Source organism: Euprymna scolopes, chromosome 33 (assembly GCF_053919585.1).
Source record: "Euprymna scolopes isolate OS-2025 chromosome 33, ASM5391958v1, whole genome shotgun sequence".
In the NCBI taxonomy this organism is placed as follows: domain Eukaryota; kingdom Metazoa; phylum Mollusca; class Cephalopoda; order Sepiida; family Sepiolidae; genus Euprymna; species Euprymna scolopes.
The window spans coordinates 83245043-83265094 of NC_136514.1; the positions used below are offsets into that span (position 1 = coordinate 83245043).

Below are 20052 nucleotides of genomic sequence, written 5' to 3' on the forward strand. Positions count from 1 at the left end.
ACCAACCAACCAACCAACAAACAAACCAACCAACAAGAACAACGAGCACAGAATTTTATTTGCCAATTCATTGTCTTTTGATTTGTATCTGAAATAGGCTTGGACTTAGGAATAAAAGTAAACCACCATTTTTTGGTTTGAAGCCAAATTCACAGCATTCACTCAGTTTATTCCAAGATCAAAGGGAGGAGGAAAACAGTCAGCAGTGCGAGAGTTCTACTGTAACAAAGTGTGTGTGAGCGCGTGGAAAATATCAGCAGCGGCGAAGAATAGCTTGCAAACAGATTAGCAGTAGCAGAAAACGCGCATATGCAAATTAGGAAGTGTGCGCGAAAAGAGGAAGGAAAGAAAAAGGAGGAAAAAAACTGCAAAAAGTGTTTGCGGCAAAAAGAAAGTCGACGTCAGAAAGAAAATGGATGTGTAAATGTAAAGGCGAGAAATGGCTGGCTAATACCAGCCTGCGGTCGGAAGAAAGAAAAACGCGAACCAGATAAAATAGACATGTGGCATTGAGAGACATTTTAAGTGGCATCGGAACATTTATAAAAGAAATAAAAAAAAACTTTTATTTGATTGGAATTCATTATTGAGATGAGTATTATTTATTAATATTTTTTTTATTGCGGACTATTATCCTCATCTTTTTAGTTGTTGTATCATGACGTTTCGGCCGACTATTCCCCTGGCCTTTGTCAGGTGGTTAACTCCGGATAGGAACTCCGAATCTGCAAACTTCATCCACAGCAGTAATGCCATCCACAGTTGTTGTAATTTCACCACGTTTTTGGGCAAGTAAACCTCTGGCCGGCTTTAAGTAGAATTGAAACTGCTATCTTCAGACAATTCTCACCTAGAACCGTAGAAATTCAACGTCTCTATCGACTGCGCCACGGACCTCGAAGGGTGATCACTGTTGAATTTTTTGGTCTTATAAATTCATGTTTATTTAGTATCTGATCTTCCTTGGTCGGGTCCGTACCGAATGGTATATATATTATTTAATTGGAATTTGTTGAAATGAGTATTATTAATTGTGTTTACTGCGGACTATTATCTTCATCTTTTGAGTTGTCGTTTCACGACGTTTCGGCCAACTATTCCTTTGGTCTTCCTCAGGTGGTAACCAAAACATCGTGAAACAACAACAAAACGTTTATAAAAGAAATAAAAAAAACAAACTTTTGTTGAAAAAGAAAAAAAAGGCCGACCCAGATGTTTATTTATAAATTTCTTGTCTTTGTTGATAACGACAACGTTATGGCAACATTTCAGAGATCGGCAAGGAACAAGATTTTTCTGATTCTTTTTTTTTTTTACTTCTGTCCTAGAAACTGTGGTGCAAAAGAAGGACAAATTGGCTGCTTCGAAAACCAAAAATATCAACAATAGCTGTAGAATAGCTGAATTGCGAAGACATCGGAGAAAAAAATGCAACACATGCTCGGAGAGAAAGAAAGTCGACATCGAAGAAAATGAACGTGTAAATGCAAAGACGAGAAGTGGCTGGCTAATATCGGCCTGCGGTTGGAAGAAATAGAAACGCGGCCAGATAAAATAAACACGGCACTGAAAGACTTTTTAAGTGGTGCCGGAACAATTATAACAGTAACAAAAAACTTCTGTTGAAAAACAAAAAAAAAAAAAAAATTACCGAGCCAGATTTTTATTTATTCATTTATTCCATTCTATTTTTTTTTATCGGCAACGTAAGATATCCAACAATTAATAAAAACGATAAGGTAGAAAATTAATTATTTATGAAGTTTTTGAAAAAAAAACAAAAAAAAACAAACTATTATATGAAGCTGTATTACAACGAGGTATCCAAAAAGCGAACTAAGCTGGAACCAAACAAACAGGGAATAAATAAGACAATTCTGAAGAACATACGCCGTAATTGCATTCATAGAAAAGACTGAGACTAGCAACATTACGTCTGTGAAAATAAGAGAGAGGTTGCAGAGAAAAAGACGATTGGTCTCCTGTTTTAGAATTATTCATTAACTCAATCTAAGTTCGAAACCCGATCGGTTGTAGAAGGAAGGGTGGGTCTTGCATGTGTTTGCGTTTCTAAACCACGGTATTGGATTCTGAGATATTCTCGACGATACAGAGATTGCCCCACAGATTTTAATAATTATCGCTAGTGAAATTGATCGATGGGGGAGGCATTGTTTATAATTTTTATTTTTTTTTATTTGTCTAATGTCAATATTCACGTTTAAAATTACATCAGCGTTGGAAAATAGGACGCCGAAACACGAAAAACAAACACACAAACAAAAGACAAACAAACAAACAAACAAACAAACAAACAAAAAAACTGATGAGAATGATTGACAAAAAAGTTTTTTTTTTTTTTTTTTTTTTTGCTTACACAATAACCGACTTCGACATTGTTCCGATTTTGGTATTCTTAACCTTTCCTCCTTACGAAAAATGAAAGATAAAATAACGCCCCCTTTTCTTCGCGCCATTTTTGTATTTCTCTTCCCGCCATTTTTTCTACTTTTTTTCCGCCATATTTGTATATCTTGATTTATCTTTTAACGTTTATTAACCAATCTTTTTTTTAATACTCTTTTTTTTTTTAATACTCCTGGTTTTCGCAGTGGAACGAATACAGTTTGATTAAACAGATATTAAAATCGCAGTCACCCAAAGGTGTCGCCCGTCCTCAATCATTTCCAAAATAATAAAACGCGTCGGAAATTGTCGGCGGTTTCGAAAGTTCGGACGGACATTGGCGAGGCACCCCTACACTGATTCCAAATTACGGTGTTCGTTTTTGACAAGAACATCCGTTGTGACACAATTTGGGGATATTTTTTCATAAAATTGGCGTCATCTCATTATATATATATATATATATATATATATATATATATATATATATATATATATATATATATATATATATATAAGTTCATTAAATGTACAACAATCGTATTTAAGCGGGAAACACTATTGTGAAGTCAACAAATATCGTATAATTTGAAATAAGGACATTGACCTCACCTGTGTATAGACCTCTTCATCCAGTCATTTATTTCTCCTTAATATTAGGTTATTTATTATCCATCCATCCATCTATCTATCTATCTATCTATCTATCTATCTATCTATCTATCTATAAAAAGTGAACGTGTCTGTGTGTCTGTGTGTGTGTCTGTGTGTGTGTGTCTTTATGTGTGTCTGTGTACATTTCCCTACGCAATAACTTTGTCAATTTTTAGTCTACACACTCGAAATTGGATATACAGTGTACTGATTTCTGTGATCGGTTTTCACCCAGAAATTTGGCGATTAAGGGGTCAAAGTTCAACGATTTGACCTTTGAGAACTCTACTAAACTACTCCGACAATTTATGGTCTAAACACTTGAAATTTGAGATATAGGTTCCTTGGATATGGATCTAACTTCATAGCTTGATTTGAGCCCAAAATAATAAATGTTAAGGGGTCATAATAGGGGTCAAAGTTAAAAAAATTTACCGTTCTTTTTTTTTTTGCTCAACATACTACCTCCAAACACCCGGGCAACGCCGGGCAACGCCGGGCACCTATGCTTATATATATATATATACATATATATATATACATATATATATATATATATATATATATATATATATCGTGTACTGATATTCATATTAAAATTAAAACAGTTTTTACTATATAGCTTTGTTATATATGAGTCGTGGAATTGCATTCATCTGCAAAATTTTGAGCTAATTTGCACATCTTTTTAAACATTCATTTTAATTAATTCCCTATTAGTTTTTTTTTCGGTTTCTCATGAGATGATCATTTTTAGTTAACTGTTACGTGTATTACGTGTAATTATATTCATGCAGATATTCTACATGATTTATACTTGCATAATATTTGCGTAAAAAATTTATAGTAAACACAAACCTTTTTTTCTATATATACCTTTAAACATACCTGCTCAGTAAAGCAGGTATTGTCGGATTATTTCACCAACAAGAGGGGGGGGGGAGGTGGAAGAAAAGGCAGTAAGGGCTTGCAACGAAATGGTGACGTTGCTTACAAGCAGACTTTTCTTTTCTTGTAAAGGTAATAATTAACTGGTAACGTTTGCCGAACAACAGTAACGAGGTAATCAGTCTAAGAGACACCAACCGACTAGCAAGCTAGGTAACTAGGTTCTTAACTAATCACTAACCCGTAGTTAGACAACTCCTTTTATACATACTAACTCTCAGTGGTGAGAATTCCAACGTGATTTCCAACGAGATTAGAATGTCTATTTAACTTAGTAGGAAATAGACACCCAGTTTCTCAGTAACGGCAAACAGCAGTTCAGTGTCTTTTTTTCCCTCCGACCCACTCCCGGTAAGTCAAATCAATTTCAATTCTTACAGTATGTTTAACCCTAACCCTAACCCTAACCTGTCGTCCAGAAAAAACAATGTCACTGTGTTTTGCTATACAGTTTTATACCATAACATCTACACGGTGTTAGTGAAGTTCGTATCATATCTGGTAAGTCGTAGATAGTCATAAAGAAGTGGTAATATCTTTGATAGAGCAAATTTGTTAAAGAGCCGCAACATTGAGATGCTTTGTTTTATTATTTTATTCAAGACTAGCGGCTGCGCCGCGTCAGCACACACAACGCCGACTCAAACACAAAATCGAGTACACTCAACACCAAGTACACTCAACATCGTCTTACCATCAACGCCCACACTGTGAACTCGGAGTATAGGAAATTCCCATATGCACAAAACAAAATCACTGAAAAAACAAAAATACCCTAACTAAGGGTAAGGATAATGAGTAAACGTCGGATAAATTTATTACGAACTTGCCAGGATTCGAACCTGGAATCTTCTGATCCGTAGTCAGACGCGTTATCCATTGCGCCACAAGTCCTGTCCGTATACCGAAAGATTTTACCGCGACAGTATACAGACAGTGCTAAATTCTGTTGACATGAGTTGGTAGCTTCTTCGAAACGACCCAAAAACTCTTATTTCGGGTCTTTTGCGTGATTCGTCGTTGTTCGTTACGAACCATATATAGATAAGGACAATCTAGGGGCTCACACCTTTCAGGGGGGAAAAAGAATTTTTCAATTCGGTTCATCCGTTAGAAAGTTTTATTGGTATATATATACACACATATAAATAAATAAACATTTAGAATTTTATTAATAGTATAGATAACGTCGAATTTGCCTGGGATAAAATCTGACATATAGCTTGCAAAAGTTATTTATAGCCTGAGAATATGTATTAGACACAACTGTTCCTTTTCATATATCCCATGCAACGTCAAACTGAACATAACCACGTAGCACTCCTTCTGAAGCCAAGTGTAGGTCTCTTTGGACTTGTGGGCCGGTGTCAAGCCCTGCTGTTACACTCATGCTCTGCCAGCGGCCATCTGATTGCACTAGCTGTCACCATACTCTTCAGCACATCCAGATAAAGTGTGGTGTTGACTTTCAAGCCGACTTCGAAGATGTGAGGTGGCATGATGTGGCCCTCTACACTACACTAAAGACCGTAACTGTGTCCGGAGACTTTGTTTTTATCACCCTGAGCATGTCACTGCTATTCGTGGCAATCCCGAAATACATTTTGAGGGTGCTAGCAATGGTCATGTTGTTATAACTTGTCTAGGTAGAGAGCATGATTTGTACAGTGGCCCATCTCCAATCTCGCTCGTTGAACATTGTGTTACTTTCAGACATGATAGAATGCTCCTGTCGCCCTTGGGATTTGTACACAACTGGTTTGTTTTCTTCGGATTACTGTCCCTATTTTGACTATTATTTTCATAACGTTTCAGTCGATGTCACCTCCGACCTTCTGTTGCATAGGGAACATTCATATTGATGAAGGGAAGACATAGAAGAGAGAAGGAGAAAGACATTTATGCATTTTACTGTCTGTGGTTCTTATAACATTTATTTAGAGAGGAGGGTTATCAGTTCTTATGACACAGGAGGTGACAGTCATTACTTAGATGGAGAGGGGGGACACATTTCTTGGATGGGTTATACACAAAGTTCATTATAAAGATGAGTGGACACAATGTTAATATAAAGGATGTTTCACATTACATTTAATTGTTGAAGAATGAGACAACACGAAGATGCAGTTACAAAATTATGAGATGTTCTTTTATTACATTCGACCGGTCGCAATGATGATGACATCCAAGAATTCAAAGTCGACTACGATTAAAACTTCCTCCCTCGCTTCCTAATGAGAGTACCTTCTCTGACGATGTCAGCTCTGTCTATAACTCGACTCTCGACCCTGTCTGTCTAAAACTAGCAAACTATATTGAGAATTCATTTCTCCATGACGTCATACGTGTGTCTGGCCGCGTGATCGGTTCACGTGGCCTAAACATGCGTTGTTTGGCACGTTTCCAAACCACTTTTGCAGAAAATGAATTTCCTCTAACCTATTTTTAGACCTAACTTATTTTTCAACATATTTAAATTTGCTATTGTTCGTTCTTCTAACTGACCTTATTTTAATTCAGTTTTCATGAAAAAGAATTGAACAATCAAAATTCCTTTTACTCGAGCATATCTACTATTTTATATTAATCCTGAATCTATTTTCAAACCTTGCTTACCAGGTTCGAATCTCGGTCTATCTAATCTCATTTTTACTTATCTAATGCTTTTCTTACTTGCAAGAAACACTACTTGGGGTGCATCAAGAAACAATAAAGAGTATCACCGGAAGTTTTCAACCACAATAGTAAAAACAACCTATACAGCAACATGCAATATGGCCTCCATTCTAAGCGATCAACGGCTGACATGCTAACGGTAATATCACACGGGATAAGTGAATATATTGACGATAAATTCATCAATATAACAATAACTCTTGACATATCAATAACACCTGATAACCAAAACAGCTACTCGCCAGTAAACCGATCCCCTGAAAACAACTCTACATTTAGAAATTTAAAAATAATCCAAATCGTTAATTGTAACGACACATCATTCCACTCTGTATATATATATATATATATATATATATATATATATATATATATATATATATATATATAATAAAAATGAAAACCTATAATGATTTCTGTCTTCGTCAACGTTTCGTCTTTATATCAAGATTTTCTCAAGATGATTGCTTTGAAGAATTAACACATACAGGGTGGAACAATAAATTTGTCGCCATAAAGAAAACATCACTGCAGTTGATTGTAAAACTTTAATTGAAAAAATTCATTCAGGTAACTTGATTATGTAATGGAGCTGATATCTATTCAATGTAGCCGCCTTCAACCTCAATCACCACCTCGATATGGGTCCGGAATTAAGACCATGACTTTTCCACAAGCGCTGGCGAGACATAGGCGGATGGCGGCGATTTGGCTGGCTTTGGTTTTGTGGGAGGTTATGTTGGTGATGCTCTCGACGTATGACCAAACGCAGTAGTCCAGCGGGTTTAGTAAGAGAAGGGTACAAAGTCGTAGCACTCCTTCTGAAGCCAAGCCTGGGATGCCTTGGACTTGTGAGCTGGTGCCGAGTCATACTGACACACCCAGGGTTTGTCAGCGGCCACCTGATTGCAGCAGAGATCACCACACACTTCAGCACATCCAGGTACATTTTGGTATTGACTTTCAAACCGACTTCAAAGATGTGAAGTGGCATTATGTGACTCTCACTTGAAATCACATCAAAGACTACAACCGTGGCCGGAAACTTCGTTGAGCTATGCCCTCAAGTGTTGGACCGTCCGGATTTGCATTTTGAGGGTGCTGGCAATGGTCCTGTTGTCATAACTTGGATGGCTACAGAGCATGAGTTCTTCAGCGACGCAGCTCTGATTTTGCTCGTTGAACATTGTGTCACGTTCAAACATGATAGAAGGCGTCTATCGCTCTAACCCTAACCCTAACCCTAACCCTAACCCTAACCCAGACATGATAGAAGGCTCCTATCAATTTTAGGATCTGTACGCAACTATCCAACTAGTTGATGGTATGCAAAAAAAAAAAACAGAAAAAAAAAACGGTTTTCATGAAACGGAAATTGAATCATGTCATCTTTTCTAGGTCGACAATTTTATCGTTCCACAATGTAATTATAATTATACTATTTAAAAATACTTAATGAGTTTCGAACGTGAAAAAAAAAATTGGTAGAATTCCAAATAATGTGTGCGATTATGACGGTAAAAACGATGTTTTTTTTTTAATCTTTTGTCGCAAGAACCATGATAGTTGAAATTCTAAAATATCTGATGCATTTATGAAACGGAACAAACTTTTTTTTTCTAAATTTCATTATCCAGATAATTGTGGCGTAAAATAACCTGGATCAAAATTCGAATACTGTCATGTTAGTATAAGTTTTCTGATGAAAAGTAAATGCATTATAGAAGCCATCACATCGTTTGATTGTTTGTCGAAGTATGCTTCAGGGTTTGGAGCAAAAACTTCCTCGTTATTCTTCGTTAACCACTCTCCACGTAGTACGTTGCTTATCGCAAACCCATGAGCTTGACCCGATATGAAATAGCGGACTGTATTGTCGATTCTCATTTAGGCATCGTAACCCATGTTGGTCGCGGGAAGACCTTTGTGGCCTTCGGGCCAAGATCAAAATCGATCCTGAGTATCCTCGCCCAATTACTGTATCCAATGTCGTGGACAATGTGAGGCCACCGTGGGACCGGGAAAGACAAATGGTCTATGTTACAATCCTGGCCGTGGCGAGAATGGTGATTTGGACGTCACGTCTGCAAGGTTGCCGGGGGGTGTTGTCTTTTTCTGATCAGGATCTGATTGCTTTTTTTAAACACCAACTACGGGTGAAGATCAGATGTGATAGAAGAAGGCTGCATCGCGTGGCATTTGACAGAAGATGGATACATGTAGCAAGTCTGTGTGTACGAAGAGGAGCCAAATTTGAATACGTGTTCCCCGCCTAGGTGTGGAACGCGCGGTTCCGTAAAGTAAAATTTAACAAATAGCCTCTCAGCTAGCTGAGTGTGTGTTCCATCCCTCCCTGATTAGGAAGCCTCCAAGATCCCCACCCCCTCTTTCTTGCAATTTTTGTTTTCACCCCCTCCTCTAAATTTCACTTATCTTGGAGAGAAAGAAATACAAACTAACCCTCATTCCTTACCCAAAAAATTTTCTTTTCTCCATTCACCCCCATCTAGAGGGCAGCCCCACTTAGAGACTGACCCGCATAAGCCCGGTTCCTTTTACAAACCAACCTAGTCGAACGGGCAGTCTATCAACTAGACGGGGTTGGGAGGGTCCTACTAATCCCCCCCCTCTTTCCCCCCCCCGCCCTCGACACGAATGAATTATTGTACCATTTTTATTGTTATCTTTTTTTTGGTTTTACACGTCAATAAAAAATGTTTTAAAAATTGGGAGTTAAGTAGGATGTTCCTCAGAATGAAAGGGTGAATGTGGTATTATGGTGAAAGATACTAGCTGGGAGAAACTTTTGATTTTGTTTAGTTCTGGAGTGACAAGGATGACCAACGACCCCCCCCCCTTGAGTTGGCCATGTGCCTAAGGTTTTTGTTCATTGTTGATTTTCAATGTATTTTTAACATAAATAAAGGATTTAATATCTCAAAGTGCAGTATCTGTTCCGGCAGATACTGCAAGCAAAGACCCTATGTGGGGACGACCCCACAGATAAGACCTTGGTCTATGTAGGGGCAACCCTTCATACCAATTGTCACTATCCAACTCCCCTACACCCCGGGGAGTTGGTTCCCGTTTCCCCTTCACTCCTCACATTAAAAATCGGCCTTGTGCCTAATTTGCTCGGTGGGGGAGCAAATAAATACCGTATCTGTTCCGGCAGATACTGCAAGCAAAGACCATATGTGGCGGAAACCCCACATATAAGACATTGGTCAATGTAGGGTCAACCCTTCATACCAATTGTCACTATCCAGCTCCCCTACTCCCCGGGGAATTGGTCCCCATTTCCCCTTCACTCCTCATATTAAACATCGGCCTTTTGCCTAATTTGTTCGGTTGGGGAGCAAATAAATACCCTGCAAGCAAAGACCATATGTGGGGGTGATCCCACATATCAGACCTTGGGCAATGTAGGGGAAACCCTTCATACCAATTGTCACTATCCAGCTCCCATTTCCCACCCATCGGGAGCTGGTCTCCTTTTCCCTCTTCCCATCTCCTCTCTCCACATTAAAAAAACGACCTTGTGCCTAATTTGCTCAGCGGGGAAGTAAATAAATACAACCCATGTTGATAAGAAATATTTGGACTCTGGCTTGGCCCAACAAATGTGGCCCACATTGTAAGTGCCGCTCGATGTAGTGAAGTGTCCGCTCACATTGTTCATATCAGTAGTTTTAACGATATTTTTAAATCTACGTTTTAATACGTAGCTTCTGATTTCGTTTCCAGATTCCCGAGGGAGTTGTCCTCTAATGTTTGTACCTGTCCATCTGTTACTCTTTCCTGGATCGGATGCGTCGATCGTTGACGCCGATTGGTCAGTCATCGCCTCTGCACTATGTATCCCAATCTTATCAGAAGCGCTATCCAAGGAGGTATTGTCCCTGGAAGTAGCCTCGAGTCCAAGAGTGTGCTTAAGCTTAAGTGCTGCCCTACTTTCCGCGCTGAGAATTCCAGTATCCTTACCGTCGACATAGAATTGTTCATCAGCCTCCTCAATGCTGATCGATTTGTTTCCATAATTAAAATCGTGTCGTTTCGTTTCGCTGCCCAATCTAATTTATTTAGTGGTGGTGGGTATTGTAGTTTCTCTAAATTTTATAGTTATACTAGCGGGGGGAAACCCGACGTTGCCCGGTGTTTGGAGGTGTGTGTGTTAAAAAAAACACGTTGGCCGTGGTTTGAAGGTGTTAGTAGGAAGGTAGGATTGAACCCCGAAGACTTGACGCGAAGGTGGAAATGAAAGAGGGAAAAAGCCAGACACCTAACCACCTCGACCACGAGGGAGAAGGAATTGATAAGCGTGTTAAAATAAGGTTTATAAAATAAAATATACAGGTGCGAGGAAGTGGTGTAATGTTTGACCTAGTTTTACGCTGCAAGTCAGTTACTGTTTCCCTCGCTTTTCGCTTTTCGAAGACGCGATGAGCTGGTAAAAGTTGGGCAAATTAAATACACACGCGACGCCCGTTATTAAATCGTAGATATTATCATTTAGACGTGATATAAAAAGTTTTAAGAAGGCCTCGGAAAAAAGCCTTTTGCAGACGTATGCAAAAGGCGAACATACATATATGCACATACATTTTCGCTTTCATATATATAGATAACGACATGATGCAATTAATCTTTTATTTAATCAAAGCTATAGTATTTATAAGAATTAGTATAGACTCTACAACATTTTATTTTCAATGTCGAAGGTATGGTGTATTATTCATATGCATTATGATATATATTACATTTAAGTAGTAATTTCAAAAATCGATAAAGTAGAAAATTTATTAAAGAAAATAGAAAATAGAATTTGAAGAAAACGATCGCATTTGCTTATGTAAGACGCAGGAGAGTTTAAAAGTGTGGTTAATTTTCCGTTTCGATATATTTTATAAAAGAAGATGGCCCCAATTTTCCACCTACTAACACGATTAAAGTTGTCTTTTTTTTAATAATTCAGTAATATTCAGGTAATTTCGACTGCATAATTTGGACGCCATCATTGTAATTTATTAGAATCGAAAAAAAAAATCAGTAGAAACCATTGTTTTTTTTTTATCTGAAAACTCCATTTATCGACTACAAAATTTCGTTCTGATAGTGTAGAAGCGCCTGTTTGTTTAAAAATTCTATATTTTACTGCACAAATGTAAATATAAATTTATATATATATATATATATATATATATATAGGCTAGTGATACACAAGAAACATACATCGGTATGACACAAGGAACTATTAAGCAGAGATTTTTCATGCACAATAGTTCCTTTAGGGCAGGAACAAGGATAAAGACAACATTAGCTGCCCGAGTATGGCAATTAAAAGACAACGGAACACCATTCAGCATTAAATGGAGGAACATAGAGAGAAGACCGACATACTCACCAGCCTCAAAATGGTGCCTCCTTTGTGATGCGGAGAAAGACCACAATATAAAGACTATAAATGACCTCCAAAAGATCTGTTTGAATGCCCGCAACGAATGCCTCAAGGCCTGTACACATTGGAGACAAGCGCTCCTAATAAACTAGGAGGACCGAATAACACACGAGGAACCTACATAAAGAAAATTCTAAAAAGGTATTCTAAATGCATTCAAATAAACACATCAAATAATTTAGCAAAAGTGAAAACATATATTTAGGCAAGTTTTAATTAAAGAGTTAGGAATTTTTACGGCTATATAAAAGAATACCATAAACTCATATATATATATATATATATATATATATATATATATATATATATATATATATATATATATATATATATAATTTTGACGTGAAAAGGTTAAATTTGTAGATTTTTATTATTCTATGTAAGACAGAGTATACATTTGAAATATTATAACTATAGGATTTCGATGTCTATCATCTCTCCAGAGAATAAAATATTTGCAAATAATTATAATGGTTTACACCTTATTTGCTAAAGTCAATGAGACATGGAAAAATCACAATTTAAAGTTTTTTTTTTTTTTAATATTTCACTATCATAGAGTAAGGGAAGTTAATGAAAATGATATAAAAATTCACATCCAAATTGCATGGTAAAATCCGAAGTTAATGTCTTTGAAAGCAGTGTAGTAAAGTGATGCAAACTGTATTTTGAGTAATCTACATCACAAAGTAATAGTCCGAAGTAGGCACTTTCCTGGAGCAATTGTCTTTGTTTATATAATGACTCATTATATAAACAAAGACAATTACTCCAGGAAAATGCCTAATTTATATAGGTCTGAAGTATATATATATATATATATATATATATATATATATATATATATATAAAATAAAAATTACAATTAAATTTACCAAAATGATCCAAGATGGTAAAACTAAAGTATATTATAAATATTACAGAATTAATATTTATAAACCTATCTCAGCCAGATGTAAAAGCTCGATAAAACCAAATAGGAGATAGAGCTTATAATACGAGCAAACAGTTAATAAAACATGTTAAAAAAAACTTTGAAATGAGTTTAATCTATTTATAATATAAAAACTTTGAAATGAGTTTAATCATATTTAATCTGAAAAGGAAACACTAGATAAGTGGATAGTCCTTAATCCGCGGAGTTTCGAAGAAATACTTTCCTTCTCATCAGAGGGTAGGAATTAGCAAAATGCGGGATCAGATTTTGCATGCAAAAGTATTTGACTATAAGGAAACATACCCAGATGCAGAGTAACAAAACATAAAAAAAATAAAATTACAGCATATGGAATACTAATTTTAAGTGATCAAAATTAAAACGCATAAAAATATAATAAAATATATATATAAAGAAATTTATAAAAAAATATAATAAAATATATATAAAGAAATTTATAAAAAATATGATAAAATATAAAAGCAAAAATTCATGAGTTACCCCCCCTTTAATTAAAAAAAAAAAAAAAAGGAGAACCAAACGTTATTTTCATGGCAAGTGATCAAAGAATTAATAATAATAAGATGCATTAGTTACCTCCCTTGGATTTGTCAGAAATAACCGATTAAGACCGGAAGCCATGTCAATTAAGAACAGACAAGGACAAAATAAATTTAATCATATGTTTACTCATAAATATGTTAAATAAAAACTTGAAAAATTGATATTAGAATAAAATATATAAAAATAGGAACAAACAATTAAATAAAACTGAACATTATTAGAAATAATGTGTCTGGTCCTGGTTTGTCCTCAGAAAGATAAACAGAAAACAATATGGCTGACGAGAGCCTAACATTATTTACCATTAACTGGTCCCCCTTATGTTAGGCTTGAAACCGACGGTACCAATGTTTTTCTGATCCTCCGGACAGTTTTTAATATATATATATATATATATATATATATATATATATATATATATATATATATATATATATATATATATATATATATATATTCCGGCGGCAATATCCCTCTGCATTAGTCATTTCGTTGTCAATATCCGTCGCCAAACTATCTTTGTTCCTTCTCCCGTTGGTAGAGTGAAAGTAGGCTTCGTTTTTCTGACCAAAAACTCCGGAAATGTTTAAGTGTTCTGGGCCTGCGTCTTGTTCGACTTAAGTCTACAACCCGACAACAAGATGCCCCCCCCCCTCTCTCTCTTTTTTTTCTTTCTTTCCTTTTTTCTCTCTACCCCCACCCCCACCCCTCTCACTTTCCTACTAAAAGACATGCTTTTAACGGCAAAGATAACCACCTTCGGTTTCAATATCATATCAATGACTGGCATTCCCGGGTGGAAACGGGTAATCTTTCTTATATAGAAAAAAAAAAAAAAAGTAAATAAATAAATAGAATAAAAATAAAAAACAACAACAAAAAAAAAAAAAGGTAAAACAAAAAAAAAAAAAAACAGAATTAAACGAAGTAAAACTGTTAGACGTTAACAGAGTTCGACCGGTCGGACAAACGTATCATGGCGTCGAAAAGTTTAGGAGATTAACGATAATCTAGAAGAAAGTAGTTTTTCGCATCTTCAACAAAAAGCTCGATTGCGAGTGCGTGCACACACACACACACACACACACACACACACACACACACACACACACACACACACACACACACACACACACGTATAGATTTGGTTGGTTGTTTTTGTTACACGGCATATCAACCCTTTTCAGGTTATTTAATGCCGAATCCAGTGATTTTGAAGAAAATTTTTTTTTTAATAGAATATATTTGATTTTCTTAAAGTCAGTTTCTATTTAACTCATAGTTGGGACCCTAACAGGTGCTACCACTCCGGGTCAGAGTAGACCTGGGAGCAATGGAAATTAATGGGTGGCTCCACACTCCCCAAAGCTTGCAAGCGCAAGTCTCACCATCGTATATAGTTTAAGGTCATATCCAGGACCATACGTATAGAGAATTTAGGAAAACTCGTACTCGGAAAACTCGTCCTTTTTTTGCTAGGTAGGAAAACTTATTCCTTATTGAATAAATATCGATTGAAACACACAGTTTATGACCGTTCTTGAAGGAGATATTTTTTTTAAAGAGACTATACCCCCATAATATTTTTTAAAAAATATTTTTACTTGTTTACTGCTGTTTTTTTTTTTTTTTTTTTTTTTTTTTTAAAATAAAATCGATTTTCTAAGTTTCCATTTTCTACCTAACTGGCTAACTTGTTAGTGGGTTCACTTATTTTAAAGCGTTTATTCTGTTCAAAAACGAGACTACAGACTGTATAATATTAAAAAAAAATATTTATACTTATTTACTGTTGTTTTAAAAGAGTAAAATCGATTCTTCTACCTAACTGGCTAGGTTGTCAGTGGTTTAACTTATTTTAAAGCGTTTATTCTGCTCAAAAAGCGAGACTACAGACAGCATAATATATATATATTTTAATATTTATACTTATTTACTGTTGTTTTAAAAGAGTAAAATCGATTTTTCTACCTAGTTGGCTAAGTTGTTAGGCGTTTAATTTATTTTGAAGCGTTTATTTAAAAAACAAAAAAAAAAAAAAAAAGGAAAAGAACAACTTAGCGTCGAATGTTACGTGAGAATGAGAAATAATATCCGACATGAGGGTATCACATCTTAGGGGTCTTGATAATCGCTAAAAAATAGAAAATTGAAGAAAATACTGAGGGAGATTTAGTTTTAATAAGAGCCCCCACCCTACAAAAGAAAATAAATTTTAATATTTTAAAAATATAATTTAGAGAAAATGGCACCGATAAAAATGAAAAAAAGTGAATAACTACGTAAAAATTGTACTTTGACAACAGATAATTAAGACCATTTAAAAAGTGCGGCTAAGCTTCCATCCTCATAGTTTAAAAACTATACAAAAAAAAAATTAATAGGCATTTACACTGTTGTAGGAAGAGGCTATTAGTTTTTAATTAACATAGGTCAGCTAAAACTGAAAATGCTTTCTGCTAGCTTGACCGATTTTTTAGCGAGCCAATGTGAAAAGTATTTAGGGTTGTAAGAATAAGGAATATAAAACTTTACTGATTTTATATGCATTCTCTTTCTTACACTATTCATCATAATTTATAACCCTAGCAAAACCGTGACAGCACAAGCGGGCAGGCTAAGCATATAAAATCAACAATAGGCTTTTTTGATACGACAGGGGCACGTTTGGAATGAATGCTTCTGTTTAGAACACACTTGAACCGTGATAATTTTGCATTTTGAACTGTAATTCAAACCATTAGATAAAAATAATAATTTTATAAAATCAACAATAGGTTCTCTACAATGCACACTACGAGAGGATTGAATCCTGCCTTGATAGAGTTCAAAGTAGACTTCGTAGCCTCGTAGGGGATGTCCTTTTCTCTTCCCTGCAACCTCTTCTTACAGAAAAGATGTTGCGTGTTTGTCTCTGCTTTATCGTTATTTTCACGGCAAGTGCTCGACTGAGCTCTAATCTATAGCCCCCCACCAAACTTTCACAAGAAACACCCGTCTAGCAGAAAACACTATCAATAATCCCCCCCACTCTATCTGTGCCTAAACCTAAACGTAGATTCCATGAACAACGCTTCTTTCTTAGAACTGCACGCCTATGGAATTGTCTTCCGTTTTTCTGCTTTCCAGCTGATTATAATATGGTTGTCTTCAAGTCTAACGTAAACAAGTTTTTGATGAACCGTTCCATATAAGTTAACAAATTTACCGAATTTCCATTACTAACGATTACTTTATTGTCCAATTGTCTACTGTACACTCTTTAATCCTTATCCTCGAGTGGCCTCTTGGCCTTGATAGGTAGTGATGACTTAAAAAAAAACTCTTGGTACAGCGCGATGGGTCCCCAACTAGAGCAAGCAATGCAATCGATTTGATTAAATGATTGGACAATTTCACCGATTTCAATGACAATAAAAATATGGGGTTGTGAAACATTCGTTAGTCATAATCCAATCCCGGGTAATACCGTGTTTTTCTGGTAGTAATAGTTAATTTTCTTAAAAAAAAAAGTTATGCTTGCGAATTGGGGAAAAACATAAACAAAACAAAAAAGCACTGATAATTTCATGAATATTGGTAAAGCAGAGGAATACCCGGTGCAAAATTAGCAGCAAACGGTGTTTGGTCAGATTCTTTTCCTGATATTAAACTTCATCAGTAATATAACTACCGGTGAGAGTTTCAATTTCCCCAAGTTTGTTTATTAAATTGTTAGGTGAAAGTACAGAATAGTTCACAAAGAAAGTTCTTATTCATGTTAAGAATGGCTTTCTAAATAATGACGTTATCATTTCAGCAGGACCAGATTATTTAGACTGTCATCCTTAAAATTTCTACCAGTAATTTGTTTTATTTTTATTTTTAAGTCAGTATCTGAACTTCAATAACATGACCCTATCGTGTCGGCCGGATTTAGGAAAACTCGTCCCCGGAAAACTCGTACCCAGAAAAACTCGACCCTTTTGGCTAGATAGGAAAACTGGTCTCTTATCGAATAAATATCGATTGAAAACACATTTTATGACCGTTCTTGAAGAAGATATTGTCATTAAAAGAGAATACACATCCCATAATATTTTTTGAAAATATTTTTTACTTGTTTACTGTTGTTTTAAAAAAAGTAAATTGATTTTTCTTAGCGTTCTTTTTTTTTTTACCTAACTTTGAAAGTTTTGTTTGTTCAACTTATTTTAAAGAGTTTATTTATTAAAAAAAAAAAAGTAATGTCGAATGTTACTTCTGAAGAAAAAAAAATGTCCGGAATGAGATAATCACGTCTCAATAATCGCTCAAAAATAGAAAATTAAAGAAAGTAGTTAGGTAGATATAGTTTTAAAACGACCCCCCCTCCAAAAGAAAAAAAAATGTATATTTTTAGGTAATGTCCAAGATCACTGCTCGAAAAAAAAAGAAAAAAAAAGTCAAGCTACCGGAAGTGGATACGGTTGATAATGTAACAAAACCGAACGGAAGACACGAAAAACGAAACTATATATTTATAAAAAAAAATTACTTTAGTTTTTAACATTTCTTGTGTTATTACAAAACAAAAAAGAAAAAAGAAAGAAAGAAAGCACTTCTTGTATTATCTTCTTCTTCTCTATCTTCTTCTCTATATAAATAAAATGAACTCATTTTTTTCCCGTCTGATTTTGACATTAATAGGATTAAAAATCAAGATATTTCATGCAAATATAATATGCACAAACGGCAGAACAATATCTGAGGTGTGTTATAGGCTTATTATTTCTCAAATTCCTCGATAATCTTAGATTTCTATACTTTTTCTGCTGAGAAGTCACGGCCAAAATCGGTTAAGATCAATGGAAGTGGTAAAATATTTTCTCTCTAATAAATTCCTCCTCCCCCTGCCACCACTTAACACCGTTTGGGGATCGTTCACAAGGAACAGTTGAGAAGAGAACACCGGTTTGGCTTCGTAGTTCTTTCATGTGAAGTTATTTAAAATCACTAAACTAAGCTGCAGTGCTCTGTGGCGTAGTGGTTAGCATGCTGGACAATTCACATTATATTTTCACGTTCGCGCCGACCTACCGTAGTCGTTTTTTTCCCCCCTAAACAACTGGAATGGACTTTTCTTGGTGGCCGAACTGTTAACGTTGCAGATGTTTTTTTTGTTTTTTTTTTTCACACTTTATTTTCCTACTTTTACTCATGACTCCGGGTTTGATCCTTCCTACTTACCTACCATAACATTTTTTAAAACTCCCCCCCGTCCCGGAAACAAACACTCGGGCAACGCCGGGTACCCCCGCTAGTCAAATAATAAAACAAATATTTTATTTAGAAAATTTGGTCCGACTCCTTCACGGGGAACGTGGACTCTGCGTAAACGGTGTTTTTATTTAATGATTGCTCTCTCAAAGCGCATGCGCAAAGGGTTTTCTTTGGTTTATTTAATGACGAAAACTTTTTGAAGGTACTATTTGAGGCCCCCAAAAAGGGGGGGGGCAAAATCATTATTTGAATATGTATGAAAAACTGATTTAACAAAAAATAATATTTAGTGAAGAAAATAATAAAAAAATTAAAATTAAATAAAATTAAAATAAAATAAAAACAAGCAGGAAATAAAAGTTTACCCGGTACTGGTCGCGGTAAGAGTTCCCTGCCGAACACCCTCAAAAAACAATGATTTCTCCCGTTTCTCCCGCGCAGCCGCAAAGGACATGTTTTAGTTGCCATAGTAACAACACTTTTTATCGACATTGTTTTACTTTTATGACAAGTTTTGTGGTAAGTAAATTTCAAGAACCGCCGATAAGTTTCATAAAAGAAAAAGTCGATAAAAGTGACACAAACAGTAAAACAGTAAAAAAAAAAAAAGATATTATTAATAAATGTGTAGTAATGTCTTTTATTTCAATATTCAATATAAGAAAAGAAAAAGTCGATAAAATTGACACATAAACAGTAAAAAAAAAAAAAAGTCCGATAAAATTGACACATAAACAGTAAAGAAAAAAAAGATATTAATAAATGTGTAGTAATATGTTTTATTTCAATATTCATAAACATTAACGTTGTCATTTAAAAAGAGTAAAAAAAAAGTTTTAAAAAGTCGATAAAAGTGATTAAAAGTGAGATATTAATAAATGTGTAGTAATGTCTTTAAACAGTAAAACAATGTCGATAAAAAGTGTTGTTACTATGGCAACTAAAACATGTCCTTTGCGGCTGCGCGGGAGAAACGGGAGAAATCATTGTTTTTTGAGGGTGTTCGGCAGGGAACTCTTACCGCGACCAGTACCGTTTACCCAAATAAAAAAAAATAAAAAAAATAAAAAAATAATAAAATAAAATAAATACACGCGCGATTAAAGATAAAAAGTCTATGAGATATATATGAAGAAAGTGAAAGAAAACGCTTTGAGGGAGCAATGAT

At 35.3% G+C, this 20052-nt stretch overlaps 1 non-coding gene across 1 annotated transcript; it reads right to left on the reverse strand.

The window, feature by feature from the left end:
• Positions 1–4829: 4829 nt before the first annotated feature.
• Positions 4830–4902, reverse strand: Trnar-acg (transfer RNA arginine (anticodon ACG)). Its single transcript has one exon. It is a non-coding gene; the product is annotated as a tRNA-Arg (tRNA).
• Between the last annotated feature and the right edge of the window lie 15150 nt (positions 4903–20052).